We start from the raw sequence: 17577 nt of genomic DNA, 5'->3' as shown, positions 1-17577 counted from the left end.
TGTGACATTTCTAATTGGCTGTCTTGTATTTCTAATAAGTTGTTTAATCGTTGGCATGTTGAATCATATACATAATGGACTGGTTTAGATCGATCCTAACCGCATGATTATGAATTCCTTTTATTGAATAGAATAGTAAATAAAAGTCATAATATATTAATATGAAACTCGGCAGGGGTAATTTCAAATCACGAATTGATGTGAAATCCAGGCTATGCTATTGTCATTCAACCGCTACAAGATCAACAATTCCATAAGCTTGGGCCTCTCTTGCTGACATAAAAACATCTATTTCCATGTCTTCGGAGACAACCCATAGGGGTTTGCCCGTTCTTTGTACATAAACCCTTGTCAGGGTTTCACGTAGTTTCAACAGTTCTCCCACTTCCAAGATGAATTCTCCCGTTGCTACTTCAGAAAAAGAACCAACAGGTTGATGGATCATTACCCTGATGATATAAGAAAATAAAAAGTTTCTTTATTTCGCATGATAAAGGGAAGATAAAATAATAACAAGAAAAAAAGATAGAATCGAACAACCGTACGGGAATTATGCATTGCATATGGCTCTACAATAAAATTGACCCTTACCTTACATCAAATAAAGAAAAAATAGGATCGATCAGACCCCGATTGGTAAATAATCAACTTACCACCCTTCCTTTCGGAGGAATTCAAAAATACTATGGTGGCTCCGTTGCTTTATATATTTATTTTATTATATTTTTTTGTCTGTGATTTGTCTATGATTAAGCAATCCCAAAGTTGCTTTTTTATTTGATCAAATAAACTAAGGAAAAAAGAATCTTGTTTTTTTTTTCGCTCTATAAATATTCTTAAGAGACCTCTGGTGTGAAAAAAAGTTTGTGACGCTGAACTGGACTTCCGATAAGAAAATCGGAAATAGCTTTTTCTCATATTACTCTCTCGATACATAATCTAATGTTTTGAAAACAAAATTTCTTATATCGAATTCAAAGTGTCATGCTATTATTACTTAATACTCATATTTCATATGGCGAAGGCATAGTCTTCTGTTTTCTCTCAAATAAAAGCCTCAATGCAATTCCCATATCAAGCATACTACTCATATAACATAGGTATGGGTAATTTGGGAACCACTTACTTGAGCTCGGCTGATTGCACGCATCACACCCCTTCTTCTTAATAAAAATGTTTTTAGAAGTTTAGCTTCATTTTTCTTAAGAAAAATTATCATTTCCTCAATTTGAGTTCTGACACACCCGATTGTAACATCCATAAAATTCAAGCCAATTAATTTTTTTTCAACCATTCAAAATCATTAGTTATTACAAAGTGTTTTCAAAATAGTTTAGACATCAGAGTATCCCAGTAATCCAAATCATAAAATATGAGGAAGTGTACGGTCACGCCTTCGCCATCCCGCGATCATCTGAAATACCTGAAACAAAATCAACAACTGTAAGCCTGAAGCTTAGGGAGTTCCCCTAAAATACCAACGCCATACAAACCATAACAATATCACACAAACAGTATGCATACTGAGCCATCAGCCCGACTGGATCGACTTGCAGGGCCTACAGTCTATCTGGACCGCTCTCGAGCCTTCGACACGTCTGGAATGCCTCGCAGGGCCTACAACCTATCCGGACTGCTCGCCGGGCCTTCAACCTGACTGGACCGCCTCGTAGGGTCTTCAGTCTATCCGGGCCGCCCTGGGTCTATTGGCCTTCAGCACAAAGCAGGACCGCCTCAAACCAACCACACACATATGTCGACATACTCATAACACATAACAATCAACAAACAAACATAGATTATACAGATCACTAAGCATAACATCATCCTATCTACCAGGATACCGATATAACAGATCATAACTGCATACAAGCATACTATAATTAGGATAACAATCCAAAAAGGGTCGACCTTGGTGCCTTAGACCCTGTTGATATAGTGAGAAGAACTCACCTCACAAGTAGTGTTGAACTGGTCTGAAAGTCTCCGACCGCTGTCTCACCGAACCCGAACTATCCAAAATAACGAATACTAAGTCAACACTTGGGATATCAATCTCGACTCAGGGTCCTACATAGTCCATTTTTCCTTTTCTCTAGTTTGGGCCAAGGCCTAATACCAAATTCTTTATCCAAAAGTCCACATATCCAAGGCCCATCATTGGCCCAATTTTCCAATTGGGCCCAACTCCCTAATTGGGCCTCATTTTAAGATCCATTACCAAAACAGGCCCAAAACACATCTATTAAGAAAGTCCAGCAAGGCCCATGTCAAACTGGCCCAACCCCGAAGCCCAAATCGCCAAAAGCCCAACAGAGGGCATACGCGGGGCGTACTCCTCTGCTACGCTGGGCGTACTCCGCCTTGCATTGACCACCATCGAGGTGGTTGACTCAGTATGCTGGGTGTACAGAAATTACGCGGGGCGTACATGATTTTTACCAAAACTCAAATAAGTGCTTAATGGCATAAGCACTGGAGCCCAAACTCCATATCCATCGACCAAATGTGCCTTAGAACCATAAAGTCTCGAACTTTAAGACTTTGGACGTCCAGAAAGTTCTTAATACATGGTCTGAACCCATTAAGACCTTTCTACTACGTGTATGGGACACTTTTAGCCATTGGGACATCATTTTTATCACTTATGACCCTTTCTAGGGTCTGAAAGGACAACTTATTACGTTTAAATCATAACATGCACCAACTTGGGACTTTTGGGACAAGAAATGGTTTCATAAAGTTAATATGGCAAGATCTACATCATACAAGAATAAAGGTTGGAGCTTTTTTACCTCCTGGAGCTTCTAGAGCATAAAGTAACGTCAGATCTACAAGCTTGTCTTCCTTCTCCAACTTCTTGATGCCATACCTTCTTCTCCAACTACTCAAAACACACACTTTTAGCTCACATACTCAAGAAAGGGGTTAGGGTTTGGGGAAAACGGCTCAAAACTATGGAGACTGAGATGATGAAGGGTTTTGATCTCATAAGGATGTTTATATAACACCCATACCCTAAATATTAGGGTTTCCATCTGTCGTGAGTACGCCCAACATACACAAGTGTACACCCAACGTACTAGGGCGCGCCTAGTACGCTCAACGTACCTTATGTACGCTTAGCGTACTCTTCTTGGTCTCGAAGTTGCAACTTTAGCCCTTAGGCTTCTCATGGCTTGACTCTTCCAACCCCAGGGACTACATATGACAAAATAATAATAAAAGAGAGAATTCGGAAATACCTGAAAATATCGGGATGTTACAACTCTCCCCCACTTAACCTAGACTTCGTCCTCGAAGTCTGCTGTGGTGAACAACTCTGGATAGTGCTCCCGCATCTCGGCCTCCGGCTCCCAAGTCCACTCGGATCCCCTCCGATGCTCCCATATTACCTTTACCAAAGGTACATCCTTGTTTCATAGAACCTTCACTTTCCTCTCCAGAACAGCCACTGACCTCTCCACGTAATTCAGGCACTCATCGACCTGTATATCATCTAATGACACCACTGCCTCCTCATCTAATATGCACTTCCGCAATTGCGAGACGTGAAAAGTGTTGTGAATCTGAGTGAGCTCCTCCGGAAGATCTAGTCTATATGCCACCTTTCCAACCCTGGCAATGATCCTGAATGGCCCGATGTATCGGGGACCCAACTTCCCCCTCTTCCTAAAGCGAATCACACCCTTCCAGGGTAAGACCTTCAGTAGTACCATGTCACCAACCTGAAACTCCAACTCAGTTCGGCGCTGGTTGGCGTAACTCTTCTGCCGACTCTGAGCAGTCTGCAAACGTTGTCTGATCTCTCCCGAATTGGCAGAAAAGGGGCACTCTTGGTCAATCGATCCACGATGACCCATATAGCGTCGAAACCCTTTGTCGTTCTCGGAAATTTGGTGATGAAGTCCATTGTGATCTGCTCCGATTTCCACATGGGAATCTCCAGTGGCTGCAGCTTGCCATGCGGCCGCTGGTGCTCGACCTTGACCATGCTGCAGGTCAAGCACCTCTCGACGTACTAAGCGATCTCTCGCTTCATGCACGACCACCAGTAACTCAAACTCAGATCCCGGTACATTTTAGTGGCCCCGGGTGAATAGAGAAGTAAGACTTATGATCCTCCTCCAGTACAATTTGTCTGACCCCACTAGACATCAGAACCCAGACCCGACCACAACGGGACAACAATCCCCGACTATCCTGCAAGAATCTGGTGATCTCGCCCCTAATCCTCTCAAGCTTCCAGTTCTCCTGCCGTACACCCTCAGCCTGAGCTTCCCCGATCAAGCTCACAAGTGGAGAATCCACTGATATATCCTCATACATGTAGCTGGAATAGAAGATCCAGTCGACTTGCGGCTCAGGGTGTCCGCCACAACGTTTGCTTTACCCGGATGGTAAAGGATCTCGTAGTCATAATCCTTGACTACGTCCAGCCACCTGTGCTGCCTCATGTTCAGGTTCGGCTAATCCATGATGTGTCTCAAACTCTTGTGGTCCGTGTATATGGTACATCGGACCCCGGAGAGATAATGTCTCCAAATATTGAGAGCGAATACCACCGCTCCCAACTCCAAATCATGCGTGGGGTATCTCGTCTCATACGGCTTCAACTGCCGCGACATGTAGGGAATCACTCATCATCTCTGCAAGAGGACCACTCCCAGTCCTGTGATGGATGCATCACATAAAACTACAAAGTCCTTAACTCCCTCCGGGAGAGTCAAGACTGGAGCTTCGCAAAGTCGCTGTCTAAGGGTCTCAAATGCCCTTGGCTGCTCAGGGCACCATCGTAAATCTACCTCCTTCCTCGTCAGACGAGTGAGGGGTACTGCAATCTTGGAGAAATCCTATATGAATCTCCGGTAGTACCCTGACAATCCCAAGAACCTCTTGATATCCGAGGGAGATTTCGGAACCTCCCACTGCATAACGGCCTCGATCTTGGCCTGATCGACCAAAATCCCCTCCTGGTTAACGAGATGTCCACGGAACTGAACCTCTCGTAGCCAAAAATCGCACTTTGAGAACTTGGCATACAGTCGTTCTCGTCTCAAGACTCCCAATAGCTCCCAAAGATGCTCCTTGTGCTGCTCTCTGGTCTTGGAATACACCAAGATGTCATCTATAAACACAATGGCTGAGCGATTGAGCATCGATATGCATACCTGATTCATCAGGTCTAAAAATATAGTTGGCGCATTGGTGAGCCCAAATGGCATCACCACGAACTCGTAGTGTCCATAACGAGTCTGGAACGCGGTCTTCTCCACGTCCTCCTCCCGTACCCTGACCTGATGGTACCTGGACCTCAAATCTATCTTGGAGAACCAAGATGCTCACTGCAACTGATCGAAGAGATCATCGATCTATGTTAGTGGATAACGGTTCTTCACCGTCAACTTGTTCAAATCCTGTTAGTCAATGCACATCCGGTGTGAACCATCCTTCTTCTTCACGAAGAGAATCGGTGCTCCCCACGGAGAACTGCTCGGACTAATGAACTGCTTGCCTAGCAGCTCCTGCAGCTGATATGACAGCTCTTGCATCTCAGGTGGTGCCAATTGGTACGACGCCTTGGCGATAGGGCCACACCTGGCACAATGTCGATCCTGAACTTGACCTGCCTCTTTGGAGGCACTTCGGGTAACTCCTCGGGAAACACATCGGCGAATTCCCTGACGACTGGAACCTCTGAAACCGAGACCTGATCTCTGACCCGCGTATCCACCACATATGCTAGATAACCTACACACCCGTGCTGAATATACTGCCGAGCCCTGGAAGCTGAACAGACCCCTGAACCCAACCTGGTGCCCTCACCATAGATAACCCGTTCTCCCCCACTTGGGGTTCGAACTACCACCCGCTGACCCTCGCAGTCGATCATAGCACCGAATCGACTCAGCCAGTCCATACCCACTATCACACAAACTTCCCCTATGGGAATCAGAATCAAATCAATCGGGAAGGACACCCCAAAAATCTCCAGAACGCTACCCTGATAAAATGAAGAAGCATAAATCCCGTGTTCGTTGGCGATGGAGACTCGCAACAGACACTCTAGCTCTCCTAAAGGCAAAGAGAACTCCCTACTAAAAGATTCCGAGACTAAAGACAGACTCGCCCCCGAGTCAAACAATACCAAACCAGGTAAGGAGTTCACTAAAAACGTACCTAACACAGGTACAACACATATAAGTATAAAATAAATATAATCAACAAGATAAGGGATAGAAACATAACAATAACCACATCTGGCGTTGTCCTGGCCTCCTCGGCTGTGAGCTGGAAGGCGCGTCCCCGAGCCCTCGGGGGCTCTGCCCTACCCTGACTCCCGTCAGTGATCCGTAAAGTATCCGGCGCGGGAGCCTGCGCCGACTTGGCAGCGAGCGACGGACAGTTGACCTTATATGGCCAACCTAATGACAATGATAACAGATCCTCATATCCGGAATAGGGGCGGACTGGCGGCAGTCCCTCACGAAATGCCCCTCCTTGCCACATTTTTGGCATCCAAAACCTGATCGACATACTCCAGAATGAGCCTTCTCGCACTTCCCACAAGTGCGGCCACGCTGGCCTCCAGACCTAGAATCAGCGGTCTTAGACCCCTTTGGCACCGGCTGTAACTGCGCCGGGGCGTGCCTCTGCTCTCGCAACTGTAACTCAATCTCAAGCTCACGCCGCCTATCGGCCTCCTTGTAAGTCCCTAATCTGCTTGTGTATCAGTCAGATCCAATTGATGGTTCGGAATCCCAATCAAACGGATGATGTCAGATCAAATAGAAGAGAAGGAGAAGAAGAAGATGATGAATCTTGAATGTATTGATTAGAATGAAGTTCCCTTACACAAGATTCACACACTTACACACACTAAAACTCCTCTCGCTCTCTCTTGGCCGTACACTCCTTTTCTGTTCATCAATCCCTCCTCAACCACCTAACACCTATATATATACTTGGGGAATATGGGCCATAAATGGGTTTACGGCCGTAATGGGTTTACGGTCGTAAACACCCATTGGGCCGTAAACAGGGTTTACGGCCGTAAACCTGTTTACGGCCGTAAACACCCACCTGGCCGTAAACCTGACCGTAAACTCATAAAATATTACATAAAAATACAATTGCTCAGAAAAGCAAAGTATAAACCATAATTTTGACCCAACAATCTCCCCCTTGGTTTGTAACTTTCTTTTCTTAATTGACCCAACAAGCTCCCCCTAAAAAGTAGCTGGCTTTCTTGTTCATCTTCATTGTAAGCTTGGCTTCAGCATTTATCTTGAAATTCTTCACAACTTCAAGATGAACATGATGAATCTTCAATAATTGACTTCATCTTGAGCAGTTGGGCATTTCTTCAAAATTTGGCTTTGAACGCACGTCTGGTGAGGAGGCTTGATGTACTGATTCTTGAAAAATAGCGCTTTCAGCTTGAGAATCTTCAAAGAGAACATCAGAAAGAACTAATCTTTTGGATCACTTCAGCAGGTACAAGTCAGCAGCAGACTGATTGAGGAGGCTTCAATGCAATCTGTCACATAATCTTCAATTTCAGCTTCACCTTGCTTCTGGGGTTGAAAGATTGAATGTCGAAAGAATAATCTTCATTTCTTGCTCCTTCGAATGAGAATTCTTCGATGATCACGGATGAAGCCTTGGCTGAGAAATCTTCGACACAAACTCCATGAGTTTCATCTTCACCTGAATTCACTTTTCAAGACAAAACAAAACTAAAAGAAAATTTAGCACACAATATTTTTGGGTTTTTCATATTTTCTGAAAAAAATAAAACAGAAACAAAAATATTTTTGGATTTTTGATTTTCTTGAACAAGAAATAAACCAGAATATTACACTATTTTTTTGATTTTGAATTTTTTGAATTTTGTTTGATTTTTGAATTTTTTTTAATTCTCCCCCTAATATTTAAATTAGAAGAAACTATGAACATATTTAACAACAATAAAAATGATATCTAACTTTAAGAGTGATTTGGGATCAAAGTTTTTAAACAACCTTTATCCGTTTATCAGTACTTCTCCCTTCATGAATAGATCTGGTCAATCGCCGGTATTGTGGTCCACTTAAACACAAGAGATTGTGACAAAATTAGGAAATATTATAAGTGACAAGACAATGTGATCCTAAGTTCCTAGATAATATTCCTTAAGGACCATTCAGCTGACGACGACCAAATATATTGTTGTCCACCAAAATTGAGCAACGAGATCTACAGACAACCTAGTGATTGTTCAATTTTAAATGTACTACAACATGTTTCCCGCTTCCTGACATACCCCAATAATCAGGAACTTCCAAAGTACTCCTTACTTTAGGTGAGCAGACAATTATTATGAGAGAAGTCAGATTTAGAGTGCATATGCTATACACCCAGGTTGGATCTCTTGCAATCACGCAGAGGGTGAAACATATGACTAACCAGATTTAGAGGGATTGAGAAGTAGAATGGTGCATATGTTGTGTACCAGGTCGGATGTATTTCAATCACGCAAAGGAGACATCATATAACTAACAGACAGGAAGAATTGCATAGATAAAAGATGAAGAGAAATAGAATTGCATATGTTGCAGTCCAGGTCGGATGTATTTCAATCACGAAGAGGAGGCAACATATGACTAACAGAAAGAAAGCAAGAAAATAATTTCCTACAGACCTACTTTATCGGAATTCCCCAGTCGCCCCATCAATACCGGAATTAAGGACAGAGTCCGTACATCGAGGAAGAGTTAAACCATGGTTCTAGATACAGATTATTTTAGTGTGACCGGTGGATTATCATGTATATCTCCCTGCTCAACCTATCTGGGCGTCGTATTGTCAGGCTAAATGGATCTATCTAGGTCAAGCTTTTTCAAGTCTCTAGATTCCTTAAGTTCATTAATGCCTAGTCAAGTCCATTTTAATCTCTCGTGCCTACCAGCACATCGAACACAGAGCCTAGACAATTCAGATTCAGTCCCTTACACAGATTCAGATTGCCTGTTATCACATGATTATATCACTTCTCATCACATCACCTGCAAGCACATTCCATAACCAACATATTTTTGGATTTTCTGATTTTCTAATGTTTTTGGATTTTTTTTTAATTTTTTAATTTTTGTTTTGTTTTTATTTCTCCCCCTAAATTTGTGCATAGGAGAGAAACGAAAGTAAATGCGCAAATTCAAACTATCCTAAAACAAAATTTAGTCTTTAAAGTGAATCAGCTTAAGAAAAACTCAGGAGTATAGAGAGCAAAACACAAACCGTAATTCACCGATTGAATTTGCATCCAAAAGGTCTGAGAACAGCACGCATAATCTCAGAACAGATCCAAAAATTCTTCACATCGTTAAGCACTAACCCCATGAGTGATCCCTTCCTTTCTTCCCTTCCCGCAAAGGACACATACTCTCAAACAAAGTTTTGAGTGTTGCACAGTTAAGAGATGCCTCCAATCATGTGCCAGGAACAGCTACTACCAACAAGCCGAAGTCTGATGATATGCCTCCATAGCTGCTCCGACACAGAGCGGGGTTAGTTGGTCTTTGGAACCCAGTCCATTTTGAAACTGGGTTGACCTTTGTCATTAACGCACGATACTCTCTCCCATGACATATCCTGTTTATCACAAACAGAAGATGAAGAAATATTAGAATCGTTAGAAAATTTGGGAGAGTGAACCTTTGGAACCCATTTGTAGTTGGGTTTAACCCATTTCTTTTTCGATCTGATGGGTGGCTCAGTACTTGCTTTTGAACTTGATGTCGGCCTTTGAGATGACTTTGATTTTGGCTTCACGGGAGCATCTGTTTGATTTGGCTTCTTAGCCGACATTCCCTTCTTGCCCTTGGGAGTTGGATTCTTAGCCTTCTGCGCATTCCGGTCATCATGGTCTGAACGTGACCTTGAGGGGTTTCTTTTGAAGTATCTCCCTCTTGGCGCGTTCTGCCATCCTTATGCATAGTAGGGAACGTATGCGCGATTAGGACAATTTCTGGCAATGTGTCCAGGTGTTCCACAGTGAAAACAAGTCTTTTTCTTCACTGGGAAGTTGTTTCTCCTGCCCCTGGTGGCGTATCCTTGCCTTGTCTCTTATTTTTCCCACAAGCACAATTACAACAGGCACTCTGTTTCACTGAAATTGGTGGCCTGTATTTCTCAATAGCAGGTTGATCAGAAGCAGCTGAGTTCGAAGCAACAGATTCAGAGCTCAAGGAGATGTTGGTTTGTTCAATGGTTTTCTCCTTGTTCTCATCCTCTGCTATTTTACCTGCACATGAAGTAGATGTGCAAGAAACAGGAACATCAGTATTTCCAAACAAGTCATCAAATATGTCAAAAAAATTTAATTCAGCAGGAGCAGATGCGGAAGTATCACAAAAAACATTATCATTTTCAACATCATAAACAAAAGGTTTTTCATTGGAAACAAAAACATCAGGTTCAGACTCAGTTTTGTTATCAGAAACAGATCCTTCAACTTCGTGCTTTGACTGATCTAATGATTGATCTGCAGGGGAAGTAGAAAGGTTAGAACTTTCAACATTAATAAATCCTCCTGAAATAAAACCAGATGGATTGCCATAAACCATGAATGGTTCGTTGGCAATCTCATCCTTGGATAGGGGTTGATACTGATATGTATGATTATAAGGAGGAGGTACACTATCATATCCTAAACCCTTTTGCTGGTTTCGTTTAAACTGCATGCAGTGATCAATCATGTTGGCAACTACCTCGCTTGATCCATCAAATTTTCTAAAATCAAAATTTGCAGTTTCAAATTGTCTCTTTAATGTATCAAGCTCGGTAATTAACTCATCATTTTGTCTCTTAATATAATCATAAAGTTCACATTTTTCACTGTATTTTGTCTGAATTCTCTTGAAGTCCTTTATTTTTGTTTCTAACTGGGCCTTAAGTGGTTTTTGTCCTTTCCTGAGTTGATAGCCCTCATACCTAAGGTCCTCTACTTCTCTACGTAATAATTGAATTTCATCATGAAGAAGTTTAACATATTCATTACATGCCTGAGAACAAGAAGGTAGATTTACCTCACTCTTCTTGGGCTCGGAAGTAGAAGACACCATCAGAGCAAACTGCAGCTCCATTATTTCTGCTTCAGGATCAGCTACATCATTCTTCAGGGGAGCATCATCAATTTGATCTAGGTGAGCGTTTTCTGGCCCTGAAATATTTAGAGACTGAATCTGGTCCTCCCAGTTAAAGGACTGAGCGACCATAGTAGTTTCACCATTAACCGCAGCACCTGCACGATTGTTTCCCACTGCAACCATTGTCCTGTTGTTGTTCATCCTACGATCTGGTTTTGGACATTCATGAGCAAAGTGACCCGGCTCGTGGTAGTTGAAACATCGCAGCATGCCCTTGTTGAACCCCACCTTCTTGTCAGCATTCATACCCCAATTGTTCTTCCCTGTCTTTTTAGCAAACTGCTTGGCCCTGAAAACAGCCATAGCAATCTGCCATGTAATGTCCATCTCTTCCACGTCTTCTGGATGAATCTGATCCAGATCAGCAAATGACAGCTGAGGTGGAAGCTCTCCAGCTACAAAAGCATTGTAGCAGTTAACAAGCCCAGTGGCTAGATCCAGATTTTCATCAGTGTCTTTCGTGTTTGAGGAAGAGGCTACAACTGGCACATTTGGAGGGGGAACAGCTTGTGGAGTGACAAATGGTTGGATTTGTGACTGAAGAATGGATGATGCAGCAGTGAAAGTCTGAATCTGAGGTTGTTGAGCAGCAAATACTTGACCTGAGGAAGACATGATTGATGAGAGAGCATTGTTGGATGAGATTCCAAGATTTGCAGTTGAGTACGAGTTCACATGGTTAATCTCTCTCTGTTTGTCATCAATATCACAAGCTTTGATGATCGCCATGATTTCAGCAAGAGTGAGGCGATTTCGATCCTTGGTCTTCTTAATCACAGCAACATTCATGTCCCATGACCTAGGAAGAGCATTCAGAAGCTTCTTGTTAATCTCTGACTTGGTCAAGAAAATCCTAGATATATTCATGTCAGTGGTGAGAGTTGTGAACCGCTGCAGCTGCGCCTCAAGAGTCTCTCCGGGAATGTAGTTGAACATATTGAACTTTTGTCGCAACATGTCCTGGCGACACTCCTTCATATCTTCATTGCCTTCATATACCTCAATTAGGGCTTCCCACAAATCTTTAGCTGAAGTATACTCTCGGAAATCTTGAGTAATATCAGGAGATAATGCCATGGTTAGAGTGGCTAAAGCCCTTTCCTGTTCTTCCACCTTTTCAAACTCTTCATCTGTGTAGTTTTCAACAACTTTGTCAATCACTTGTCCTCCAACTGTCATAGTGATTCTAACAGGGCCTCTAAGAATGCTTCTCCAGACTTTAAAGTCCTTCATTTTAATGTACTTTTCAATCCTGTATTTCCACTCAGGAAAACCATCTGCAGACATTAATCTTGGAATACGTATAGTAGTGCCCATGACAGTATCAAGTTCGTGAAAATGAGTTTGACTTTGAGATTCCATCAGAAAATTAAAGCGAATTAATGTCAGAAAGAAGTTTACGGTTGATGTGATTACGACCGTAAACTGCGTTTACGGTTGATGTGATTACGACCGTAAACGACGTTTACGGTTAATGTGTTTACGGCCGTAAACTGAGTTTATGGTCGGATGACTACGGTTTGGATGTTTACGGTTTAAGTGTTTATGGTTATTGAAGCTTAGTTTACGGTTAATAAAGATTCACAGTTTACGGTTGATTAAAGTTCTTGAGTTTACAGCCGTAAACTGAGTTTACGGTCGGCAGTAAACTCCCAGAAGTTCTTCAAAAATGCGATTTTGGAGTAGATTCAATCCCTTTAACCACGAAAACACTAAAACCAATATCGAACAATAAAGAATGTCAGTCTAAACAGCCTAAAACTTGATTGAATGAAGCTTTGACACCGGTTTTGCTCTGATACCAATTGTAAGTCCCTAATCTGCTTGTGTATCAGTCAGATCCAATTGATGGTGCGGAATCCCAATCAAACGGATGATGTCAGATCAAATAGAAGAGAAGGAGAAGAAGAAGATGATGAATCTTGAATGTATTGATTAGAATGAAGTTCCCTTACACAAGATTCAGACACTTACACACACTAAAACTCCTCTCGCTCTCTCTTGGCCGTACACTCCTTTTCTGTTCATCAATCCCTCCTCAACCACCTAACACCTATATATATACTTGGGGAATATGGGCCATAAATGGGTTTACGGTCGTAAACACCCATTGGGCCGTAAACAGGGTTTACGGCCGTAAACCTGTTTACGGCCGTAAACACCCACCTGGCCGTAAACCTGACCGTAAACTCATAAAATATTAAATAAAAATACAATTGCTCAGAAAAGCAAAGTATAAACCATAATTTTGACCCAACACTCCTGTAACTCCAGTAGCGTATTACATCGCTGGGTAGCAACAAACTGTCGGATGTTAGTCTTGAGCCTGCTCAGATAATGTGTCATCTGAGCCTGATCGGAAGCAAACTCCGGGCAAAACATCGCCCTCTCGGTGAACATACGAGTGATCTCCGTCACCGAATCTGCATCCTGCCTCAAATCCAAAAACCCCTGAGCCAACCGCTCTCGCTCGACCCGTGGTATGTCGCGGGAGCGGAACATCTCCCTAAACTGATCCGATGTCACTGCAGCTCTCTGCTCATCAGTATATGACCCTATCATCAATCTTCACCAGTCCTTTTCTCCGGACCTTAGCAGGTTTAGAGCACACCTAACCTTCTGGTCAGTAGGAGAAGAGCATGTGAAAAAGCATCCCTCAATGTCAGATAGCCACCTCATGGCTATGATCGGGTCCTGAGTCCCATCGAAAATCGAGGGCTTCGTGTTATCGAAGTCCTGGTACTGGAATGCCCGACCGGCTCCACTGCGTGCAGCGGCTACGGTTGCGGAAGCTACAACAGCAGCCGTCTTAGCGATGGCTGCATAGCACTCATCAAAGTACTCCACCATGGCGGTCTTGATAGACCCAAACATCTTCGGCAACTGAGCCCAAAACAACGTAGCAACCTCATCATGCAGGATCTCTCGAATCCTTGCGTCCAACTCATCTGGCCTCATCTGACCGATAGCCTCGGGCTCTGCTGGTGCATCCTGACTGCCCTGTCCTGATCCCGATCCGGATCCGGTCACAAATCACCTCGTAACCACCATATTGAAAATATACCAGAAAGATATCAGATACTCCATATAACAACGGGGAACCAACTCCCAACAAAGCCTTAGGGGTTGTGACTTCCTTGCTACGCCTATGGGTCTTGTGCTTTCAGGAGTACGAGCCCATACTACCTTCCACACCTACCCATATTTGTTGCAAGTATCATCATAACGCCCTAACAATACACATAAGCATAGGCGAGCGCTCAATCCTCACTTCCTAGAGGAAGGCTAAATATCTCATAACTGGCCGTCTGACTCCGCACAAACTCATCCATGAAACTTCCACCAACCCTGCAGTACTCGTGTATGCTAGCCATAAATAATGCTGGACCCTATAGAATTTCGAATACCTGATCCTACCCTAAGCCATTTATCAAACAAGAACAGGAAATAAGGCCAAACCAAATATTCCTAGGCTATAAGATCTTAGTTATATACGACCGTGATGCATACACTAAGCAACTACAGTAATGATGTCAATTTCATATAAGGACCTAGGCTATTAGGCATCATATAATCTGGCAATTCTATCATGCAATTCCTGAAGATACCTAGCCTATCACTAGCATGTTGTTCTAACATATCACAATATCAAATAATCGTAAGGTATTTTGGGGTTTACTTACTGGCTCCGACTGATCGTACACTTGCATCCTCCTTTAGTATTTTGAAAACCATTTGAAAATCATTTTGAAAATCTTGTCCTTAGTTTGAGACTGGATTCACACGAGTTTTCCTCCAATTCACTCAAACCAAGGCTCTAATACCAACTTGTAACATCCATAAAATTCAAGCCAATTTAAAACTTTTTTTCAACCATTCAAAATCATTAGTTATTACAAGGTGTTTTCAAAATAGTTTAGACATCAGAGTATCCCAGTAATCCAAATCATAAAATATGAGGAAGTGTACGGTCACGCCTTCGCCTTCCCGTGATCATCTGAAGTACTTGAAACAAAATCAACAACTGTAAGCCCGAAGCTTAGTGAGTTCCCCCAAAATACCAACGCCATACAAACCGTAACAATATCACACAAACAACATGCACACTGAGTCATCAGGATGACTGGACAGCCTGGTAGGGACTACAGCCTCTCTGAACCGCTCTCGAGCCTTCGACACGTCTGGACCGCCTCGCAGGGCCTACATCCTATCCGGACCGCTCGTCGGGCCTTCGGCCAGACTGGACCGCCTCGCAGGGCCTTCAGTCTATCCGGGCTGCCCTGGGTCTATTGGCCTTCAGCACAAAGCAGGACCGCCTCAACCCAACCACACACATATGTCGACATACTCATAACACATAACAATCAACAGAAAAGCACAGATCATACAGATCACTAAGCATAACATCATTCTATCTATCAGGATATGATCTAACAGATCATAACTGCATACAAGCATACTATAATCAGGATAACAGTCCAAAAAAGGCCGGCCTTGGTGCCTTAGACCCTGTTGATATAGTGAGAAGAAGTCACCTCACAAGTAGTGCTGAATTGGACTGAAAGTCTCCGACCGCTGTCTCATTGAAAATCCCGAACTATCCAAAATAACGAATACTAAGTCAACACTTGGGATATCAATCTTGACTAAGGGTCCCACATAGTACATTTTACCTTTTCTCTAATTTAAGCCAAGGCACAATACCAAATTCATTATCCAAAAGTCCACATATCCAAGGCCCATCATTGGCCCAATTTCCCAATTGGGCCCAACTCCCTAATTGAGCCTCATTTTAAGACCCATTACCAAATCAGGCCCAAAACACATCTATTAAGAAAGTCCAGCAAGTCCTATGTCAAACTGGCCCAAAAGTGGCCCAACCCTAAAGCCCAAATCGCCAAAAGCCCAACAGAGAGCGTACGCGGGGCGTACTCCTCTGCTACGCTGGGCATACTCCCCCTTGCGTTGACCACCATCGGGGTGGTAAACTCAGTATGCTGGGCGTACGAAAATTACATGGGGCGTACACGATTTTTACCAAAACTCTAATAAGTGCTTAATGGCTTAAGCACTTAAGCCTAAAGTCCAGATCCATCAACCAAATGTGCCTTAGAACCATAAAGTCTTGAACTTTAAGACTTTGGACGTCCATAAAGTTCTTAATACATGGTCTTAACCCATTGAGACCTTTCTACTACATGCAAGGGACACTTTTAGCCATTGGGACGCCATTTTTATCACTTAGGACCCTTTCTAGGGTCTGAAAGGACAGCTTATTACGTTCAAATCATAACATGCACCAACTTGAGACTTTTGGGACAAGAAATGGTTTCATAAAGCTAATATGGTAAGATCTACATCATACAAGAATAAAGCTAATATGGTAAGCGTACACAAGTGTACGCCGAGCATACTAGGGCACGCCTAGTACGCTCAGCGTACCTTATGTACGCTTATCGTACTCTTCTTGGTCTCAAAGTTGCATCTTTTTCCCTTAGGCTTCTCATGGATTGACTCTTCCAAATCCATGGACTACAAATGAAAAAATAATAATAAAAGAGAGGATTCGGAAATACTTGAAAATCTCGGGATGTTACAACTCGATAGTGTGCCCGATTCCCTCAAACCATGGCTCTGATACCAACTTGTAACGTCCCGAAAACGGTAATAAAAATTTTCATTAAAAAGTTTATCAAATCATTCATTAATTGCTCAAAACCAACATCAAGTCATAATATTCAAAACATGAGAGTACAACTATTTCAAATGCAGAAATCATGAGAGGACGATGTTGTGCCATCACGCCGGGCTCTTCCTTTTCGAATCAGAAGTATCTGTGTAACACTTGAATCCTGGTAAGTTTACCTTTTTGCCCTTATATTATTTAATTTGTCCATTTCAATCCTTGAGTTGTACGTGGGGTGTACCACAAGGTACGCTTAGCGTACTCATGTGAAGGCTTGATCGGGGTTCCGGAGGCGTACGTATTGATTATTGAAACCCTAATTTTTAGGGTTGGCCTCTATATAAACAACTTTAGGGTTTATGGAACCCTCATTTTTGTGCCTACTCTGTCCTCCTAGCCCTGTACTCAAAACCCTAAGCCTCTCTCTTGCATTTTAAGCTTATAGTTTCCATTTTGGTGTGTGTTGATCCTTTTCCAAGAAGTTGTAGATTGGTGGAAGGTGGTGGATCAAAGCAGAGCTTATGGATCTGGATTATCTGCTCCATTTCTAGATTGTTTGAGGTATAAAGCTTTGATCTTGTTCTTTAGAAGCTTAGATCTTCCTTGTTTGATTTTTGGACCCTTTTTGGTCCTATTAGTGAGATCTAGTGGCTTGAAACCAATCCAGGAGCTTAGAATTGCCACTCTTGGTGTTTCTATGGT

This window comes from Lactuca virosa, chromosome 5, assembly GCF_052849685.1.
Source record: "Lactuca virosa cultivar CGN04683 chromosome 5, Lactuca_virosa_CGN04683_v6, whole genome shotgun sequence".
NCBI lineage: Eukaryota > Viridiplantae > Streptophyta > Magnoliopsida > Asterales > Asteraceae > Lactuca > Lactuca virosa.
The sequence above is the reverse complement of the archived record's forward strand: the minus strand, read 5'-3'. Positions refer to the sequence as shown.